The sequence below is a fragment of the Microcaecilia unicolor genome, chromosome 2 (genome assembly GCF_901765095.1).
Source record: "Microcaecilia unicolor chromosome 2, aMicUni1.1, whole genome shotgun sequence".
Taxonomy (NCBI): Eukaryota; Metazoa; Chordata; class Amphibia; order Gymnophiona; family Siphonopidae; genus Microcaecilia; species Microcaecilia unicolor.
The window spans coordinates 620,183,833-620,201,674 of NC_044032.1; the positions used below are offsets into that span (position 1 = coordinate 620,183,833).

Here is a 17,842-nt window from a genome sequence, read left to right on the forward strand (position 1 = left end):
CAAGACATAGAATTTCCCCTGAGGGGAAGGCCAGGCACTGGGATGATGTGCGCTAAGGGCTTTAATGTTCCTAAATTTATACTCCTAAATTTATGCTCCTAAATTACGAACATAATCTATTTTGGAGCATAGAGTATGCTCAGAATTTAGGAGCATAAATTATGCTTATAAATTTAGGAGCGTAACTTTTATAGAATAAGGCCCTAAGTGTGAATTGTATATTGGCAATTAGCACATAATTGCTGTTATAGAATACTAGTGTAAGCCCTAAGGGGACCTTTTACTAAGCGACGGTATGCTCACCAGGAGCCAATCTGGAGATACCACCGGCCCAACACAGGCGCTGGCTGTAGTTCCACCACCAATGTGCAGCTTTTCCGGCATAAACAGAAATATTAAAAATATATATTTTTGTAGGCGCTTATTGGGTGGTAATTGGGCAGTGCTATCTAGTTACGTCCGGGTTAGCGCGGGAGCCCTTACCGCCAACTCAATGGGTGGCGGTAAGTGCTCCCTCTCCACATCGCCACACAGTAAGTGAAATCTTACTGCATGGCCATTTTTTTCGGCCTTTTTACTCGTTGTGATAAAAAGGGCCTCAGCGCGCAGTGCGCCCTGAACGAACCCGGCCAGAGGATACTGCAAGTAGCTTGCAAATCACATTTAAATGCGGTCATCATAGATTCACCCTGATGCTTGAAGAAGAGTGCTCTGAACAAGGGCGCTTTTACTGCCGGGAAGCTTACGCCAGCTCGGAGCTGGCATTAGGTAACCCGGCAAGCAATGAAGCAGCCCGGCAAGCCAGCCCAGGTCAGGAAGAAGAGGTTCACCCTCGCACTGGCCGTCGTGATGGGGGTGTTCGTGGTTTGCTGGTTCCCTTTCTTTTTAGTTACAGTCTCCATGGCATTTGGAAAGAGTCCTACAAGGTCCCAGAAACTCAATTTAAGTTTTTCTTTTGGACTGGCAACAGTTCTGTTGAACCCGATCACTCACACCTTTTTCCAAAATACAGCACTTCTTCCTCCTCCTTCCCTCTGGCATTCTGGGTATACGCGTGCGCCAGGCACCATCCTCCCCTTTACTTCTTAATTCTGGAAGCTAGTAGCACACATATCATTTCAATACTATTAACATCGAGCATTAGGAATTAGCTCCTCAGCGCTGTTGTGGTGGTATTTTCCTCAGTGCTGCTTTGAGCATCTGGGCCTCAGTGCTGTTATGTGCATAAGTGCTAATTAATGCCAATTAGAGCCAATTAACACCAATTATAATCAATAATTGGTTGTCCAGATTAATTAGCTGGCTTCACTATTCCCTATGCTCCGAGACGGGTTCTTTGATCTATCAATGACTACCGATTGGTCCTTCCAGGCCCGAAACAAGCTAGATTATAACGTACGAGGCACCGGGATTTTTATTTCTTGGCCCCTTCGACATGGAATAATTTGCCCTTAACTCTCCATGGTATTTCATCATTAAATGATTTTAAAACTGTGCTAAAGACGTGGCTTTTTGGCCAGGCTTTGGCATTGATCAATGAGATGGGTGAAGGATTTTCCCTATGTGTTGCAACTTTCCCTGTAAAACTTCACTTACTTAAGATTTTTCTTTAACTGTATGTCTTCTGTACTTTTATATATTGTAGTCCTTTTCTTATTTTCTTTTTAATTTTAATTTTTAATATTGTACACCGCTCAGCTCTACTTGTTAGAAAGTTTAAATAAACCAACCATAAACCAATTAGTATCTACTGTAATTATTAAATTAAAATGCTGTTCTTTATAGAGAGAGGTGTGACCAGCAGAAGAAAGGAGGTGTTGATGCCCCTGTACAAGTCGTTGGTGAGGCCCCACCTGGAGTATTGTGTTCAGTTTTGGAGGCCGTATCTTGCTAAGTATGTAAAAAGAATTGAAGCGGTGCAAAGAAAAGCTACAAGAATGGTACGGGATTTGCGTTACAAGACGTATGAGGAGAGACTTGCTGACCTGGACATGTATACCCTGGAGGAAAGGAGAAACAGGGGTGATATGATACAGACGTTCAAATATTTGAAAGGTATTAATCCGCAAACGAACCTTTTCCGGAGATGGGAAGGTGGTAGAACTAGAGGACATGAAATGAGATTGAAGGGGGGCAGACTCAAGAAAAATGTCAGGAAGTATTTTTTCACAGAGAGAGTGGTGGATGCTTAGGATGCCCTCCCGCGGGAGGTGGTGGAGATGAAAATGGTAACTGAATTCGAACATGTGTGGGATAAACATAAAGGAATCCTGTTCAGAAGGAATGGGTTCTCAGAAGCTTAGCCGAGATTGGGTCGTGGAGTCGGTGGTGGGAGGTGCGGCTGGTGGTTGGGAGGCAGGGCTAGTGCTGGGCAGACTTCTACGATCTGTGCCCTGAAAATGACAGATACAAATCAAGGTAAGGTATACACAAAAAGTAGCACATATGAGTTTATCTTGTTGGGCAGACTGGATGGACCGTGCAGGTCTTTTTCTGCTGTCATCTACTATGTTACTATGTTACTATAAGTTGCACACACAACTTGGCATGCTAAACATGAAAATACGGGCTCAAGTTTATAGCATGAGGGAGTAAGTGCTTAAAGTTGTAAGCTTTTGCAGCCACTGAAGTCCCTTCTTCAAACCAAGGGGACCTCAGTAGTCACAAAAGCATACATTTGGACAGACCGGATGGACCATTCGGGTCTTTATCTGCCGTCACTTGCTATGTTACCATGTAAACAGCCATCTGGGTCCAAGAACTGTTGGCTTTCTTTGAACTTACTTACTTTATGGGAAAAGGATATGTGTGTTATATATTCTGTACTGTTTATTGTAAGCCACATTGAACTCAAACTTGTTTGGGATAGTGTGGGATATAAATGTCACAAATAAAGTAATTAATTAAATTAAAAAAATATAAATATATATTTTTGGAGCACATGTGGAGAGTGATTGGGAAACAGAATATATTGCCCAGGGGCATAGTGGCAACAGACAGCATTAATAACAACAGAGCAGAGCAGATGTTGGCTGAACGCGGAATTGCAAAGAACTCTGGAGGACAAAAGGGAACAGAGCAATAGAATCAAGGCACTCAGATTTAATTAAGAATTTATATTCCAGCTTTATAAAGAACTAGTCTAAGTCTGGCCAGATATTCCTGGTTTTCATTGTATTTTGCAGGGTTTTTTGTTTGTTCCATTTCCAAGATTATTCAAGAATTCTATCCAGCCCATCCATCATCAATATCTGAGCAGCTACATATCATAAAGGGAGATGAAAGAGATGAGAAAGAAGAGACTGGTAGTAGAAAAGGAGGGTGGGGGAGGGGCGGACCTACAAGAAAAAGTATTCGGTGCACGCTGTACTTCCCATTGCACTTACCCACAGGTTGGCCTCTCACACCCTCTGAAATTCACAGTTCTGCATGGTCACATGGCCTTATCCATGCACATTCTCTCACAAACCCATCATTTTACTCCACCCTTTCAAGACCCTTATGGACAGAGCCATGAATTCATGTTCAGAAGGAAACAATGAATAAACATGGGACAGGTAGTGCACAAAATGAACGCATGACAACATAAACCAGGCAAAAGACTCTTTGACCTCTGTTTTTCTTCATCTTCATTCTCTGGGAGACAGTGACACCTTCTCTCTTCAACACTGGTAACTAGCCCCATCAGGAGAGACCTGGTAGTTAAAGCAGTGGGCGTGGAAGATGGGGTTCAAGTCCTGCATCTCCCGTTGACGCTTCTTGTAATCCTGAGCAAGCCACTTCACCCTCCATTGTTCCAGGTACCAACCTTCTGGGGAAGGGACCACCTGAATTGTAACTTGCTTTGAATATGAGTTTAGAAAGATGAGTTATGAAAGGCAACATATTTAAACAGGCTGTTGGGGGCTTTTTTAGATGCCACCTATGGCATTTAAATAATTCATGGATAGTCTGTAGTGTTGAGTGGTCTGCACTCCTGCTATGTTGATAGCTGCAATATTCAGCCTTTTTGTTGTTATAAATTTATCTGGATAAATTATCCGAAGAGCAGACAGAATATCACCACCATCTGGATAATTCAATGGGATGCCCACACTCTGCCTCAACTCTACCCCGATAATGCTGGGATGGTCCATAATGAATCAATGGATAGCACCAGTTAGGGATATTATCCTGGTAAAGGCTGCCGTTATCTGGATAATTCCTTTTGAATGGCTGGCGAGGGGACCTTGAACATCCACACATGCTGTAGATGCTCAAGGTCCACTGGCTCCTGCCCTCTCTGAACTTCCTGTTTTGGAGGGGTGGAGCCCTGCAGGCCTTGAGCATGCATGGATGCTCAAGGACCCACAACAACCACAATGAATCTTCCATAGAAGCCATTTCTGCATTGTGGGTACAGTCCTAAAATTGTACCACCCTAGGTAGACACCTAGTGGATGGGCGGGCCCTGTGTGTCATTTCTCAAAGGACATACATTTACCCCCATTGAATGGGGATGTTTCCTGAGGCAAAGCTTCCTAGGGGTATGCCAATTAACATCTACTGTAATTTTTAAAATAAGTTACTAATCTATAACTTGTAAACACAACTTTGCATGCTAAGCATAAAAATTTGCTTAGCTTGCCTAAGGGAGGTGGTAGAGCCAAAACATTGACAGAATTCAAAAAGGCATGGGATCAACACAAAGGATCTCTAATTAGAAAATGGATGGAATAAAAAAAGCAAAACTTAAATGGCTGCATGTGTGTTGAATGGTGCTTAGATGGCAACTTCAGCTGTGAAGAACTAAGGCCATTGCTGCTGGAGAGGGCTTTGATGGAAACTCCAGTAATTTGGAACATGAGAACAGTGCCGGGCAGGCTTTTACAATTTTTTTTTTCAGTTACATTTGTACCCTGTGCTTTCCCACTCATGGCAGGCTCAATGTGGCTTACATATACAGGCACTTATTTGTACCTGAGGCAATGGAGGGTTAAGTGACTTGCCCAAAGTCACAAGGAGCTGTGCCTGAAGTGGGAATTGAACTCAGTTCCTCAGGACCAAAGTCCACCACCTTAACCACTAGGCCACTCCTCCACTGTTGCTACTATTGGAGATTCTACATGGAATGTTGCTATTCCACTAGCAACATTCCATGTAGAAGTCAGCCCTTGCAGATCATCAATGTGGCCACGCAGGCTTCTGCGAGTCTGATGTCCTGCACATACGTGCAGGACGTCAGACTCACAGAAACAGAAGCCTGCACAGCCTTCTACATGGAATGGAATAGCAACATTCCATGTAGAATCTCCAATAGTATCTATTTTATTTTTGTTACATTTGTACCCTGCACTTTCCCACTCATGGCAGGCTCAATGCGGCTTACATATTGTATACAGGTACTTATTTGTACCTGGGGCAATGGAGGGTTAAGTGACTTGCCCAGAGTCACAAGGAGCTGTGCCTGAAGTGGGAATTGAACTCAGTTCCTCAGGACCTGAGTCCACCACCTTAACCACTAGGCCACTCCTCTACTCCACTCCACTCCAATCCGTGTCCCACAAATAACAAGACAAATTCTGATAGGCTGGAGTGGGCTTCGACGGCAACTCTAATAGTTGGAACGAAAGGACAGTACTGGGCGGACTTCTATGGTCTATGTCCCAGAAATGCCAAAGAAAGACCATGATCAAGTATTGACTGTTGAGCAGATTGGATGGGCTGTTCAGGTCTTTTTCTGTCATCATTTGCTATGTTACAAAGATTGGATAAGAAATACAATATGCATAGTTCGGAAGAGAAAAAGTACCCAAAGGAAAAGGAAGAGACAAATCTCCACGGGCACTTTTTCCCAGGGCAATTTTCAACCTTCCCTTTGAAAACAGGTACAAAGACTATGGTGAAAAATACACTCAGACTTTCATTTCCAGCTATGAATAGATATCTGAAAGCTGCCCCCATAGAGACAATACATTTTCATATACAGAACATTTTTCCAGCACATATCTACTACAGTAAGTTTAAGTCCTAAATGCTCCTGGTATACTATCTCCCAGTGGTAGTGAACATGTTCTAGAAGGCCTTAGAGAAGTGGCTTTTTACCACAGTTAGCAACGGAGCCAAGATCAAATGAGGAACTGCTGCAAGCCCAAACAACAAGCAACAGGATGGAAAGCCAAAACAAAGCCAAGCCCTGCATTTGACGTGAGGAAGCATGCACTTATCCAGAGTTTAGGATGTTCACAGGCACTTTGATAAAGGACCAGAAAATGGAACGTTTGGAGGCTGGGCATGAGAGCAGGAAAAGGGTGCGGATGTTTTCATCTCAGGTTCCACCCTGCTGAAGATTTTCTCATTATCTTGTGGATATTGCCTTTATAATAATTTGTTACGGAACACAGTTTTTTTTAAAAATTAAATCTAGCCACTATTTTTGAAAAAATAATGTGCATGTTTGGGCAAAACCTTTCTGGGATGCGGTAATACAGCGATGCAAACTCAACAGCAATGCTGGGAAAGAAAAACTTCATCCCACAAATTAGGATAGAATTAAATCCTTCAAAACATGCTGCCATTTTATTGTGGGAGCAGGAGAGCTGTACAAATCAAGTAACTGAGAACTTTTGAATTCACAGAAGATATATATTTGGAGGGGGTAATTTTCAGAAAGCCAACATAGCTACTAGGTCTGTGGTTGCTTTGTACCTTAGCTATGGGGAGAAAGAACCTACAAATTTTGAACCTGCTTTTCTTGTGAACAAAATTTGCGTATAGATTTTAAAATTCAGTTATGCATGTTTGGATTTAGATTTTATGTTTGATTATTTATTAGGATTTATTTACCGCCTTTTTGAAGGAATTCACTCAAGGCGGTGTACAGATTACTTTCCTTTATCAAATCTGAGCTCAGTGTAGTCATTTCCCTCCCTGAGGGGGGCTTAAAATCTAAGGCAATAGTCACAAGGGGCATCAGTGGCAAAGGTGGGAATCGATCTCTGGTTTTCCTAGCTCTTAGTGTGCTCAGACCACTAGGCTATTTCTCCCTCTCCCTAAGAATACCTTCCCTCAATCTCGTTAAAAGTGTGCATACTGTGGATGCATATAGTTAATCAGACCAAGGGCAGTTTTCAGATATATCGATTTAACTGGATAAACTGCTTGAATATTGACTGAATGGGAAGAACGGAGGTAGTGAACTCTCCCCTCCCTAAAGGAGGGGATTTGAGACATCAAAAGAAGAAAGAAGAAATCTCTGGTTAAAGTGATTTTGAAAAACAGGATAACTCTGTGGCTGAAGTAAATTATTTGAGAGAGAAAGGGAGCCCTGTGAAAAGTAACCATTTGAAGATTAATGCTTCGGTAAGCTAAGTGAAAGACGAACAGCAGAGTGGCCTGATTAGACATTACTTTGGAGGTGCTCCAGCAGTGAGAAGACTTCCAGAGAGGGAGAGATCTTCATTGGTACGAATTCAGAGAGAGAAGATTTAGCAACATATACAGCTTGCAAAAAGATAGTAAACATGGGGCTTTCTCAGTTCAATGACTGCCCTGAAAATTATAGAGGATGGAAATCTGACATTAAGGATACCATAGCAATTATAATATCACCAAATATCACTAATCTATAATACCATCAAAATTCGCACTTTCCTTTCTGAGCTCACGACCAGAACCCTCATCCACACTCTTATCACCTCTCGCTTAGACTATTGCAACTTGCTTCTCACAGGTCTTCCACTTAGCCATCTCTCTCCTCTTCAATCTGTTCAAAATTCTGCTGCACAACTAATATTCCGCCAGTGTCGTTATGCTCATATTAGCCCTCTCCTCAAGTCACTTCACTGGTTTCCTATCCGTTTCCGCATTCAGTTCAAACTCCTCTTATTGACTTATAAGTGCATTCACTCTGCAGCTCCTCAGTACCTCTCCACTCTCATCTCTCACTACATTCCTCCTTGGGAACTCCGTTCACTGGGTAAATCTCTCTTATCTGCACCCTTCTCCACCGCTAACTCCAGATTCCGTTCCTTTTATCTTGCTGCACCATATGCCTGGAATAGACTTCCTGAGCTGGTATGTCAAGCTCCATCTCTGGCCGTCTTCAAATCTAAGCTAAAAGCCCACCTTTTTGATGCTGCTTTTAACTCCTAACCCTTATTCACTTGTTCAAAACCCTTATTTTATCATCCTCACTTTAATATTCCCTTACCTCTTGTTTGTCCTGTTTGTCTGTCCTAATTAGATTGTAAGCTCTGTCGAGCAGGGACTGTCTCTTCATGTTCAAGTGTACAGCGCTGCATACATCTAGGAGCGCTTTAGAAATGATAAGTAGTAGTAGTAATTATGAAGCCCACACCAAATCAGCGATAATGGAAACAAAAAGCGGTCATCTCAACCCCGACTAAATCCAAGGCATTTGGTCGTGGGAGGAGCCAGCATTTGCAGTGCACCAACCGGGCACCCTAGGGGGCACTTCTAAAAATTAAAAAAAATATATACAAATAGCTCCCAGGTGCATAGCTCCCTTACCTTGGGTGCTGAGCCCCCCAAATCCCCCCTAAAACCCACTCCCCACAATGCTACACCACTATCATAGCCCTTATGGGTGAAGGGGGGCACCTACATGTGGGTAGAGTGGGTTTTGGGGGGGGGTTGGCGGGCTCAACACTTACCACCACAAGTTTAACATGTAGGGGGGGATGGGCCTGGGTCCGCCTGCCTGGTCCACTGCAACCAACAAAATCTGTTCCAGGGACCTGCATATTGCTGTCAGGGAGCTGGGTATGACGTTTGAGGCTGGCATACAGGCTGGCAAAAAAGGTTTTTATTTTTATTTTTTTAGTGTGGGAGGGGGTTGGTGACCACTGGGGGAGTACGGGGAGGTCATCCCCCATTCCTTCCAGTGGCCATCTGGTGAGTTGGGGCACCTTTTTGAGGCTTGATCGTGAAAATAAAAGGACCAAGTAAAACCGGCGAAATACTCATTAACGCCACTTTTGTTTTTTCCATTATGCGCTGAAGCCAGCCATCTGGTAGCCATGCCCATGTCCCGCCCATGTCCCGCCTTCGCTACGCCGCCGACACGCTCCCTTGAACTTTTGCCGGCTCGACAACGGGAAAGCGGCGAAGGTGTCAAAAAAGCACCTTTTCAATTATACCGATTTCGCTGTTTTTGAGAGATCGCTGGCCATCTTCTGATTTATGTCGGAAGATGGCCGGCGATCACTTTCAAAAATGAGCTGCATAGTAACATAGTAGATGTCGGCAGATTCAGAATGATTCAGAATGATGCAGCAAGACTCATAGAAGGTTGCAAGCAACATGACCACATCACACCATTTTTGCAAAAACTTCACTGGCTACAATACAGGGCTAAATTCAAAACTCTACGTCTGATCTTCAATGCCCTTAAAGGAAATGGCCCTGAGTACTTGAAGAACTGGATTACCCTCTACAGACCTCCAAGGGCACTGAGGTCCTCCCAAGGAGTGCCCCTAACCACACCCTCTCCAAAGGACATCACATGATGTGATACCTGCAAGCGAGCTTTCTCTGGAGTAGCCCCTACACTCTGGAATGCACTCCCTGAAAGGCTCCGTTTAACACAAGACTATCTGTACTTCAGGAAGCAGGTGAATGTCTGACTCTTCAACCAGGCCTTTAATGGAAGAAATAACTAATGTGTTAGTCTCTTTCACACACAAACAAGGAGTGAAATGGGCTGCACAAACTGCAGTAGGCATGTTTATCCACTCCTACCCTAGCTGAGATAATGTTTAATCACCTCTCTGACCTCATGTGCAACTTTCTTTAAATTAGTACCCTTATTTTTTATCTCCTCTTACTCTCTTACTACTACTACTACTTAACATTTCTAGAGTGCTACTAGGGTTACGCAGCGCTGTACAAATCAACAAAGAAGGGCGGTCCCTGCTCAAAGGAGCTTACAATCTAAAGGACGAAATGTCAAGTTGGTGCAGTCTAGATTTCTTGAGTAGAGGTGTGGTGGTTAGGTGCCAAAGGCGACATTGAAGAGGTGGGCTTTGAGCAATGATTTGAAGATGGGCAGGGAGGGGGCCTGGCGTATGTGCTCAGGGAGATTGTTCCACGCATGGGGTGAGGCGAGGCAGAAAGGGCGGAGCCTGGAGTTGGCGCTGGTGGAGAAGGGTACTGAAAGGAGGGATTTGTCTTGAGAGCGGAGGTTACGGGTAGGAATGTAAGGGAAGATGAGGGTAGAGAGGTAAGGAGGGGCTGCAGATCGCGTGCATTTGTAGGTTAGTAGGAGAAGCTTGAACTGTATGCGGTACCTGATCGGAAGCCAGTGAAGTGACTTGAGGAGAGGAGTGATATGAGTATATCGGTCCAGGCGGAAGATAAGACGTGCAGCAGAGTTCTGAATGGACTGAAGGGGGGATAGATGGCTAAATGGGAGGCCAGTGAGGAGTAGGTTGCAGTAGTCAAGGCGAGAGGTAATGAGAGAGTGGATGAAAGTTCGGGTGGTGTGCTCAGAGAGGAAAGGGCGAATTTTGCTAATGTTATAGAGGAAGAAGCGACAGGTCTTGGCTATCTGCTGGATATGCGCGGAGAAGGAGAGGGAAGAGTCGAAGATGACACCGAGGTTGTGGGCAGATGAGACGGGGACGATGAGGGTGTTATCAACTGAGATAGAGAGTGGAGGGAGAGGAGAAGTGGGTTTGGGTGGGAAGACAAGAAGTTCAGTCTTGGCCATGTTCAGTTTCAGGTGGCGGTTGGACATCCAGGCAGCAATGTCGGATAAGCAGGCCGATACTTTGGCCTGGGATTCCGCAGTGATGTCTGGTGTGGAGAGATAAAGCTAGGTGTCGTCTTACCCATTTATGGGGGGTCTTTTACTAAAGATTAACTCGAGTTATCTGCAGCAGGGCCATTTTATTCCTATGGGCCCTGCTGCAGATAACTCAAGTTAATCTCTAGTAAAAGTCCCCCTACATATTCTATCTTTGCTTATACCCTACTCTGTCTATGAAAATGTTTTATTACGCATTGTGTTGACATTGTAAGTAGTATACCATGCCATACTTTTTATTGCTGTAATTGTCTATTGCTCATGTTTAATTTATTCTTACTGTACACCGCCTTGAGTGAATTTCTTCAAAAAGGTGGTCAATAAATCCTAATAAATAATAATTTTAAATAAATAATTTCTCCTGGATGGTAGAGAGTGAGCAATGGGGGTTGAAAACATGAGCAATGGAGACTGGGGGGTGGAGGTAGGGTAGATATTGGTGTTTCATTAGAATGCTTTCCTGAATTGCATGATTACACACCATATCTTGGCAAGAATCAATATAAGTAAGACTGGCCTCTTGTTGACCTTAGGGCTGAAATTGAGAACCTGCATCATATTTGGGGTGGGGTGAGGGAAGGGAATGGGAAATAAATACAGTGCAATGGGACCCCACTGGGGAAGCAAAGACATTGGGTAAATATTTAAAGCCACTTATCTGGTTAATGCTGGCAGTTATCCAGATAAATGACTTAGACAGGTCTATCTACCAATATTCACTGGCATTATCTAGATAGTACTTCTGAATATCTTTACAGACCAACTCATCACCATCCGGATACCACCATTTGGAGGTTTGGGGCACAGTGAAGGTGGAGCTGGAAGTTATCTGATTAGTGGCGATATGCTGGCTGCTAACAAGGAAACTGTCTGGATAGTTAATGACCTAGAAATGGGAATAACTGGTGAGGTAATTAAATTTGCTGACGACACAAACTTATTCAAAGTTGTTAAATCACAAGAAGATTGTGAGAAATTGCAAGAGGACCTTTCAAGACTGGGCATCCAAATGGCAGATGACAGTTAATGTGAGCAAGTGCAAAGTGATGCATGTGGGAAAGAGGAACCCGAACTATAGATACGTGACGCAAGGTTCCACATTAGGAGTCACCGCCCAGGAAAAGGATTTAGGTGTCATGATACTTTGAAACCCTCTGTTCAGTGTGCAGCAACAAGAGAAAGCAAATAGAATGTTAAGAATTATTAGGAAAGGAATGGAAAGCAAAAATGAGATGCTATAATGCCCTCGTTTCGCTCCATGGTGCGACTGCACCTTGAATATTGTATGCAATTCTGGTCACTGCATCTCATAAAAGATATAGCAGAATTAGAAAAGGTACAGAAATGGGTGATGAAAATAATAAAGGGGATAAGACGACTTCTCTATGAGTAAAGGCTAAATTGGCTAGGGCTCTTCAGCTTAGAGAATTGATGGCTGAGGGGAGATATGATAGAGGTCTAAAAATACTGAATAGAGTGGAACGGGTAGAGGTGAATTGTTTATCTACTCTTTCCAAAAATACTAGGACTAGGGGCATGCAAAGAAGTTACTAAGTAGTAAATTTAAACAAATTGGAAAAAATATTTCTTCACTCAATGTGCAATTAAACTCTAGAATTCGTTGCCAGAGAGTGTGGTAAAAGCAGTTAGCTTAGCAGGGTTTAAAAACAGCTTGGATGATTTCCTAAATGAAAAGTCCAATTAAGATGGTCTTGGGAAAATCCACTGCTTATATCTAGAATAAGCAGCATAAAATCTGTTTTACTGTTCTGGGATCTTGCCAGTTACTTGTGACCTGGATTGGCCACTGTTGGGAACAAGATACTGGGCTTGATGGGCCTTCGGTCTATACCAGTATGGCAACGCTTATGTTGTTATGTGAGCTCAGTATTATCCAGGTCAGCTTTTAATATTATTATCTGATTTTTTTCTAAGTTTTAGTCTGTTGTATGCGTGCTGATTTGTAAAATGCCCAGATAGGCAGGTATAAATTTTATAAATAAATAGATATCTGGTCACCGCTCTACCTGGATATTTCACATTAGCTAGTATCCAGATACCAATACTGAATATCCAGATTTGTTTTGGTCACTGAGGCTGGCATTAAAAAAAAAAAAAAAAAAGTGAGAAGACTAAGCTGCCCAAGAAACCTAAGAAAAATAACAAAAAAATTCCAGGAATTCTGGATGCACCACGCAACCATCTATGGAAATAAGTATCTTGCTGCAATCTTACCAGTACCGATTGTGTCAAGCAGCAGAAATGGTGGGTTTTAGAGAAATGTGCACCACTTAAGGTAGCAAATTCCCTTTGCTCCAGGCAACATGAATGCGATTTCAACCACCAGAGCCCTGTCCAACCCAAGGAGCAGGAATCCAAACTGGGAATTTGTCCTATTGCGTGTAAGTCCTTGGCAAGCTTTACATTCCCTGTAGCACAGCTTTAACTGTAAATCTGAATTTACAATTGTGCTTCCTTTTCACTCATTCTAACTCTGCGTAGGAACAATGAGAAAGGAAGAAGGAACTGAAGCTGCATGAGAAAATGTTTCTGTTGGATCTGCACGGAAATGTCCCTGAGAGGATGGCAATTTGCTATTTCATCTGCTGTTGGTCCTCATCTAAAGCAGATGCAAATATTCATATAATGAGTTCAATATTTCAGCGTATTTGCAGCAGCGCTATCCGTGTATATCTTTAAGCGGACATTTATGCTTTTAAAGTTAGACTTGCTACTTACCCATTAGCATTTTTTTCACATTTATACACCTTGTATGGCTGAGTTATTCCCAGGGGTCTTACATATAGAGGGGCATAATTGAAAGAAAACGTCTATCTCCATGGGCGTTTATCTCCGAGAACGGGTCCGTGAAGGGGCGGACCGAACCGTATTTTCGAAAAAAATAGACGTCCGTGTTTTATTCGACAATTTGTGAGCTGGGCGTTTTTGTTTTTCAGTGATAATGGAAAATGAAAGCGCCCAGCTCAAAAACGAATAAATCCAAGGCATTGGTTCGTGGGAGGGGCCAGGAGTTGTAGTGCACTGGTCCCCCTCACATGCCAGGACACCAACCGGGCACCCTAGGGGGCACTTTTACAAAAAAAAAAAAGGTAAAAGAGCTCTCAGGTGCATAGCACCCTTCCCTTGTGTGTTGAGCCCCCCCCCCAAATCCCCCTCAAAACCCACTGCCCACAAGTCTACACCATTACTATAGCCCTAAGGGGTGAAGGGGGGCACCTACATGTGGGTACAGTGGGTTTGGGGGGTTGGATGACTAAGCATTAAGCAGCACAATTGTAACAGGTAGGGGGGGGATGGGCCTGGGTTCACCTGCCTGAAGTCCACTGCACCCCCTAACAACTGCTCCAGGGACCTGCATACTGCTGCCAGGGAGGTGGGTATGACATTTGAGGGTGAAAATAAAAAGTTGTGAAACATCATTTTTTGTGGTGGGAGGGGGTTAGTGACCGCTGGGGGAGTCAGGGGAGGTCAACCCCGATTCCCTCTGGTGGTAATCTGGTCATTTAGGGCACTTTTTGGGGCCTTATTCGTGAAAAAACAGGGTCCAGGAAAAGTGCCCTAAATTCTAGCTACAAACGCATACATTTTTTCCATTATCGGCGAAAGGCGCCCATCTCTGTTCGGGAGATTACCACGCCCCAATCCCGCCTTCACCACGCCTCCGACACCCCCCTGTCAACTTTGTACGCTTCCGCGATGGAGTGCAGTTGAAAACGTCCAAGTTCGGCTTTCGATTATACCGCGTTATTCGTTTTTGGGAGATAAACGCCTGTCTCCCGATTTAAGTCGCAATATAGGCGTTTTTGTCTTTCGATTATAAGCTGGACAGTAACATAGTAAATGATGGCAGATAAAGACCTGTACGGTCCACCCAGTCTGCCCAACAAGATAAACTCATTTTACATGATATGTGATACTTTATATGTATACCCGATTTTACATTGGGCTTTTTTTTATTCATCCAGCCGTAAGTATTTATACCAGCTTTATGGCTGTTGATTGCACTTGAATTATATTGCTATGCTAGTATTTGATAAGGGAAGTAAATTCTACTTTTCTTTGTAGAATAGGCTCCAGATAGGTGCCCATGTTTGTGTGTAGTCAGTGCCGTAGCGAGGGCGGCTGACACCCGGGGCGGGTCGCCGCTGCACCCCCCCCCCCCTCAGTGCGCACCCTCCCCCCTCCGGAGCACATTCTTACATTGAATTAGGAAGCGAGGGGCGGGCGAGAGGGCCGATCCGCCCCCGAATGCACGTCGCTGGGAGCTGCATCGGCTCTGCTGGTTCCCTGCTCTCTCTGCCCCGGAACAGGAAGTAACCTGTTCTGGGGCAGAGGGCAGGGAACCAGTGGAGCCGACACCCCCCCAGCGGCATGCACCCGGGGCGGACCGCCCCCCCTTCCTACGCCACTGCATGCAGTTGAGGCAATGGATAATGAAATGACATGCTCAAGGTCACAAGGAGCAGCAGTGGGGTTTGAAGCTGGCTTTTTAGTCCTTGGCCTGCTGTTCTAATCACTAGGCTTCTCCTTCACTCCACTTTCTAGGGGTCATTCCATGCAATGACCATAACTCTCTCCAGGGCAGCAAAAGTTGCCTTTGCAGTACCTCTAACCTTGGTTGACCCAGGGAGTGGATGTTCTAAACTGGGCACTGAACCAGGAACCTTCCATACAAGAATGCACAGCACACGCTGTCGTGGAGGTGCATAATCAAACGTGGACCACCATCTCTAAGAGCGCCCATCTCTAAGGACATCCCGGTGAAGGGGCGGGGAAACCCATATTATCGAAACAAGATGAGCGTCCATCTTTTGTTTTGATAATATGGTCGGGGACGCCCAAATCTCAACTATTAGGTCGACCTTAGAGATGGTCATCCCCGGTTTTCGGCGATAATGGAAACCGAGGACGCCCATCTCAGAAACGACCAAATCTAAGCCATTTGGTCGCGGGAGGAGCCAGCATTCGTAGTGCACTGGTCCCCCTGACATGCCAGGACACCAACCGGGCACCCTAGGGGGCACTGCAGTGGACTAACTGATGCACTAACTGAATGGAAAAAGGCATGCAGTGGTCACTAACAACTCTTCCGTTGTACGATTCCCTGATGTGGCTGTGCCAGATGAGCTTTATCTTACCACAACATCACTTTGTATTTGTTCACACCGGAGTCTGTAACGCCTCTCCGGTACTATGTAAGCCACATTGAGCCTACAAATAGGTGGTAAAATGTGGGATATAAATGTAACAAATAAAATTTAGGAGCTGCCATTAGCACCAGTGAAAATGTGGTGCAAATGCCTTTACCTAAATTTACATGTGGAGCACCTATATTCTGTAATTATGTGTGTAACACAAAAGCACACCCCCAAACGCCCATGATCCTCCCATTTACTTGCCCCCTTTTTTGGACCATGCCTAAATTTACATGCATAGGTCCCAGCTAAATCTAATTAGTGCCAATAATTGCTTGTTAATAAAGCAATTGGCTCATTATTCTATTACATTGCATGCACAAATTGGGAATGCATCTAAAGTTACATGCATACCCCACCGACCCAACATAAAAATGCCTATTCACCTGCGACACAATGAAACCAAAGACCATAACGAACATTACCTGACTCTTCTTCCCCCTTTTCCTCTCTAAGTTCCCCCCCCAACTGTACCTACCATACATGTACCTCATGCTACTTCAATATCACTTTGTATTCATTCATACCATGTATTTGCTCAGACCGTAATCGGTTAACGCCGTTAACGGTTATATGTAAGCCACATTGAGCCTGCAAAAGGTGGGAAAATGTGGGATACAAATGTAACAAATAATAATAATGCACAATTTTCAGCGACTTTTAAAGAATCGGGGGGACAGTGCACACCAATTGCAAAAAGGGCACAATCTCAATGACACTGTTCTGGTAATACAGAACCATAGAGGATGTGATCCACACACAGATAATCCACAGGAGAACAATGCAGACCAGAGTGAAAGTAGAACTACACTCTTTATTAAAATCAATTGCCCGACGTGGGCACATTTCACCTTCCAGAGGCTATATCAGGGGCTCATCATTCCACTATAAAAAATACTAATAAATAATTTTTTTAAACATGTTAGTTAAATAATATCATAAATAAGATTAATTACTCTTATCTGGGGGGGGGGGGGGGGGGTCCTTTTACTAAGGTGCACTGAAAAATGGTCTGCGTTAGTGTAGGTACGTGTTTTGGATGCGTGCAGATCCATTTTTCAGCGCACCTATAAAAAAATGCCAAAAACAGACGTGCGGCAAAATGAAAATTGGCGCACGTCTGTTTTGGGTCTGAGACCTTACTGCCACCCATTCACTTAGCGGTAAGGTCTCACGTGTTAACCAGGCAGTAATGATCAACGTGCATACAATATCGATTACCGCCCATGTGATGGAAAATAAAAATTATTTTCTGGTGCGCGTGAGTGGATATGCGTAAAAAATGAAATTACTGCCTGAGCCACGCTGTAGCCAGGCGGTAATTCTAAATTGACTCACGTTGGGCATGTGTAAGCATCTACACGGCTTAGTAAAAGTGCCCCTGGATTAATAATTATTTATGATATTATTTAACTAATGTGTTTTAAAATTATTTATACAAAAATCTTTATTAAATACTTTCCTTTAACATTACTGTTTATCTATTGTTATCTGAAATCAGTGGTGTGCTGGAGCAGGCTCTCACAGGCTCGCAAGAGCCGGTTGTTAAGTTTTTAAGACTTTTGGGAGCCGGTTGTTAAAGTAGGGCCCTCCATGGCTACTTTAACAACTGGATCCCAAAATGTGGGCTTGGGTCCCCTGCTGAATTCTCTTTTAATTTGCTGGTGGGGATACTGAGCCCTGCCAGCCAAGTAAATAGACTGCTGCTGCTTCCCGCTCCTTGTTTCCAGCTCTGAGCAGCAGGCTGGGACTTCTTGAGCATGTGTGAGAAGTTCCAGCATGCTGCACAGAGCAAGACGTTGGGAGTGGTGGCAGTCCA

General features: G+C 44.0%; 1 protein-coding gene across 1 annotated transcript in view; it reads right to left on the reverse strand.

Annotated features, from left to right (window-relative positions):
• Positions 1 to 17,842, reverse strand: part of EDNRA (endothelin receptor type A) — a 132,530-nt gene that overhangs the window by 27,250 nt on the left and 87,438 nt on the right. The gene's annotated exons all lie outside the window — the stretch shown is intronic.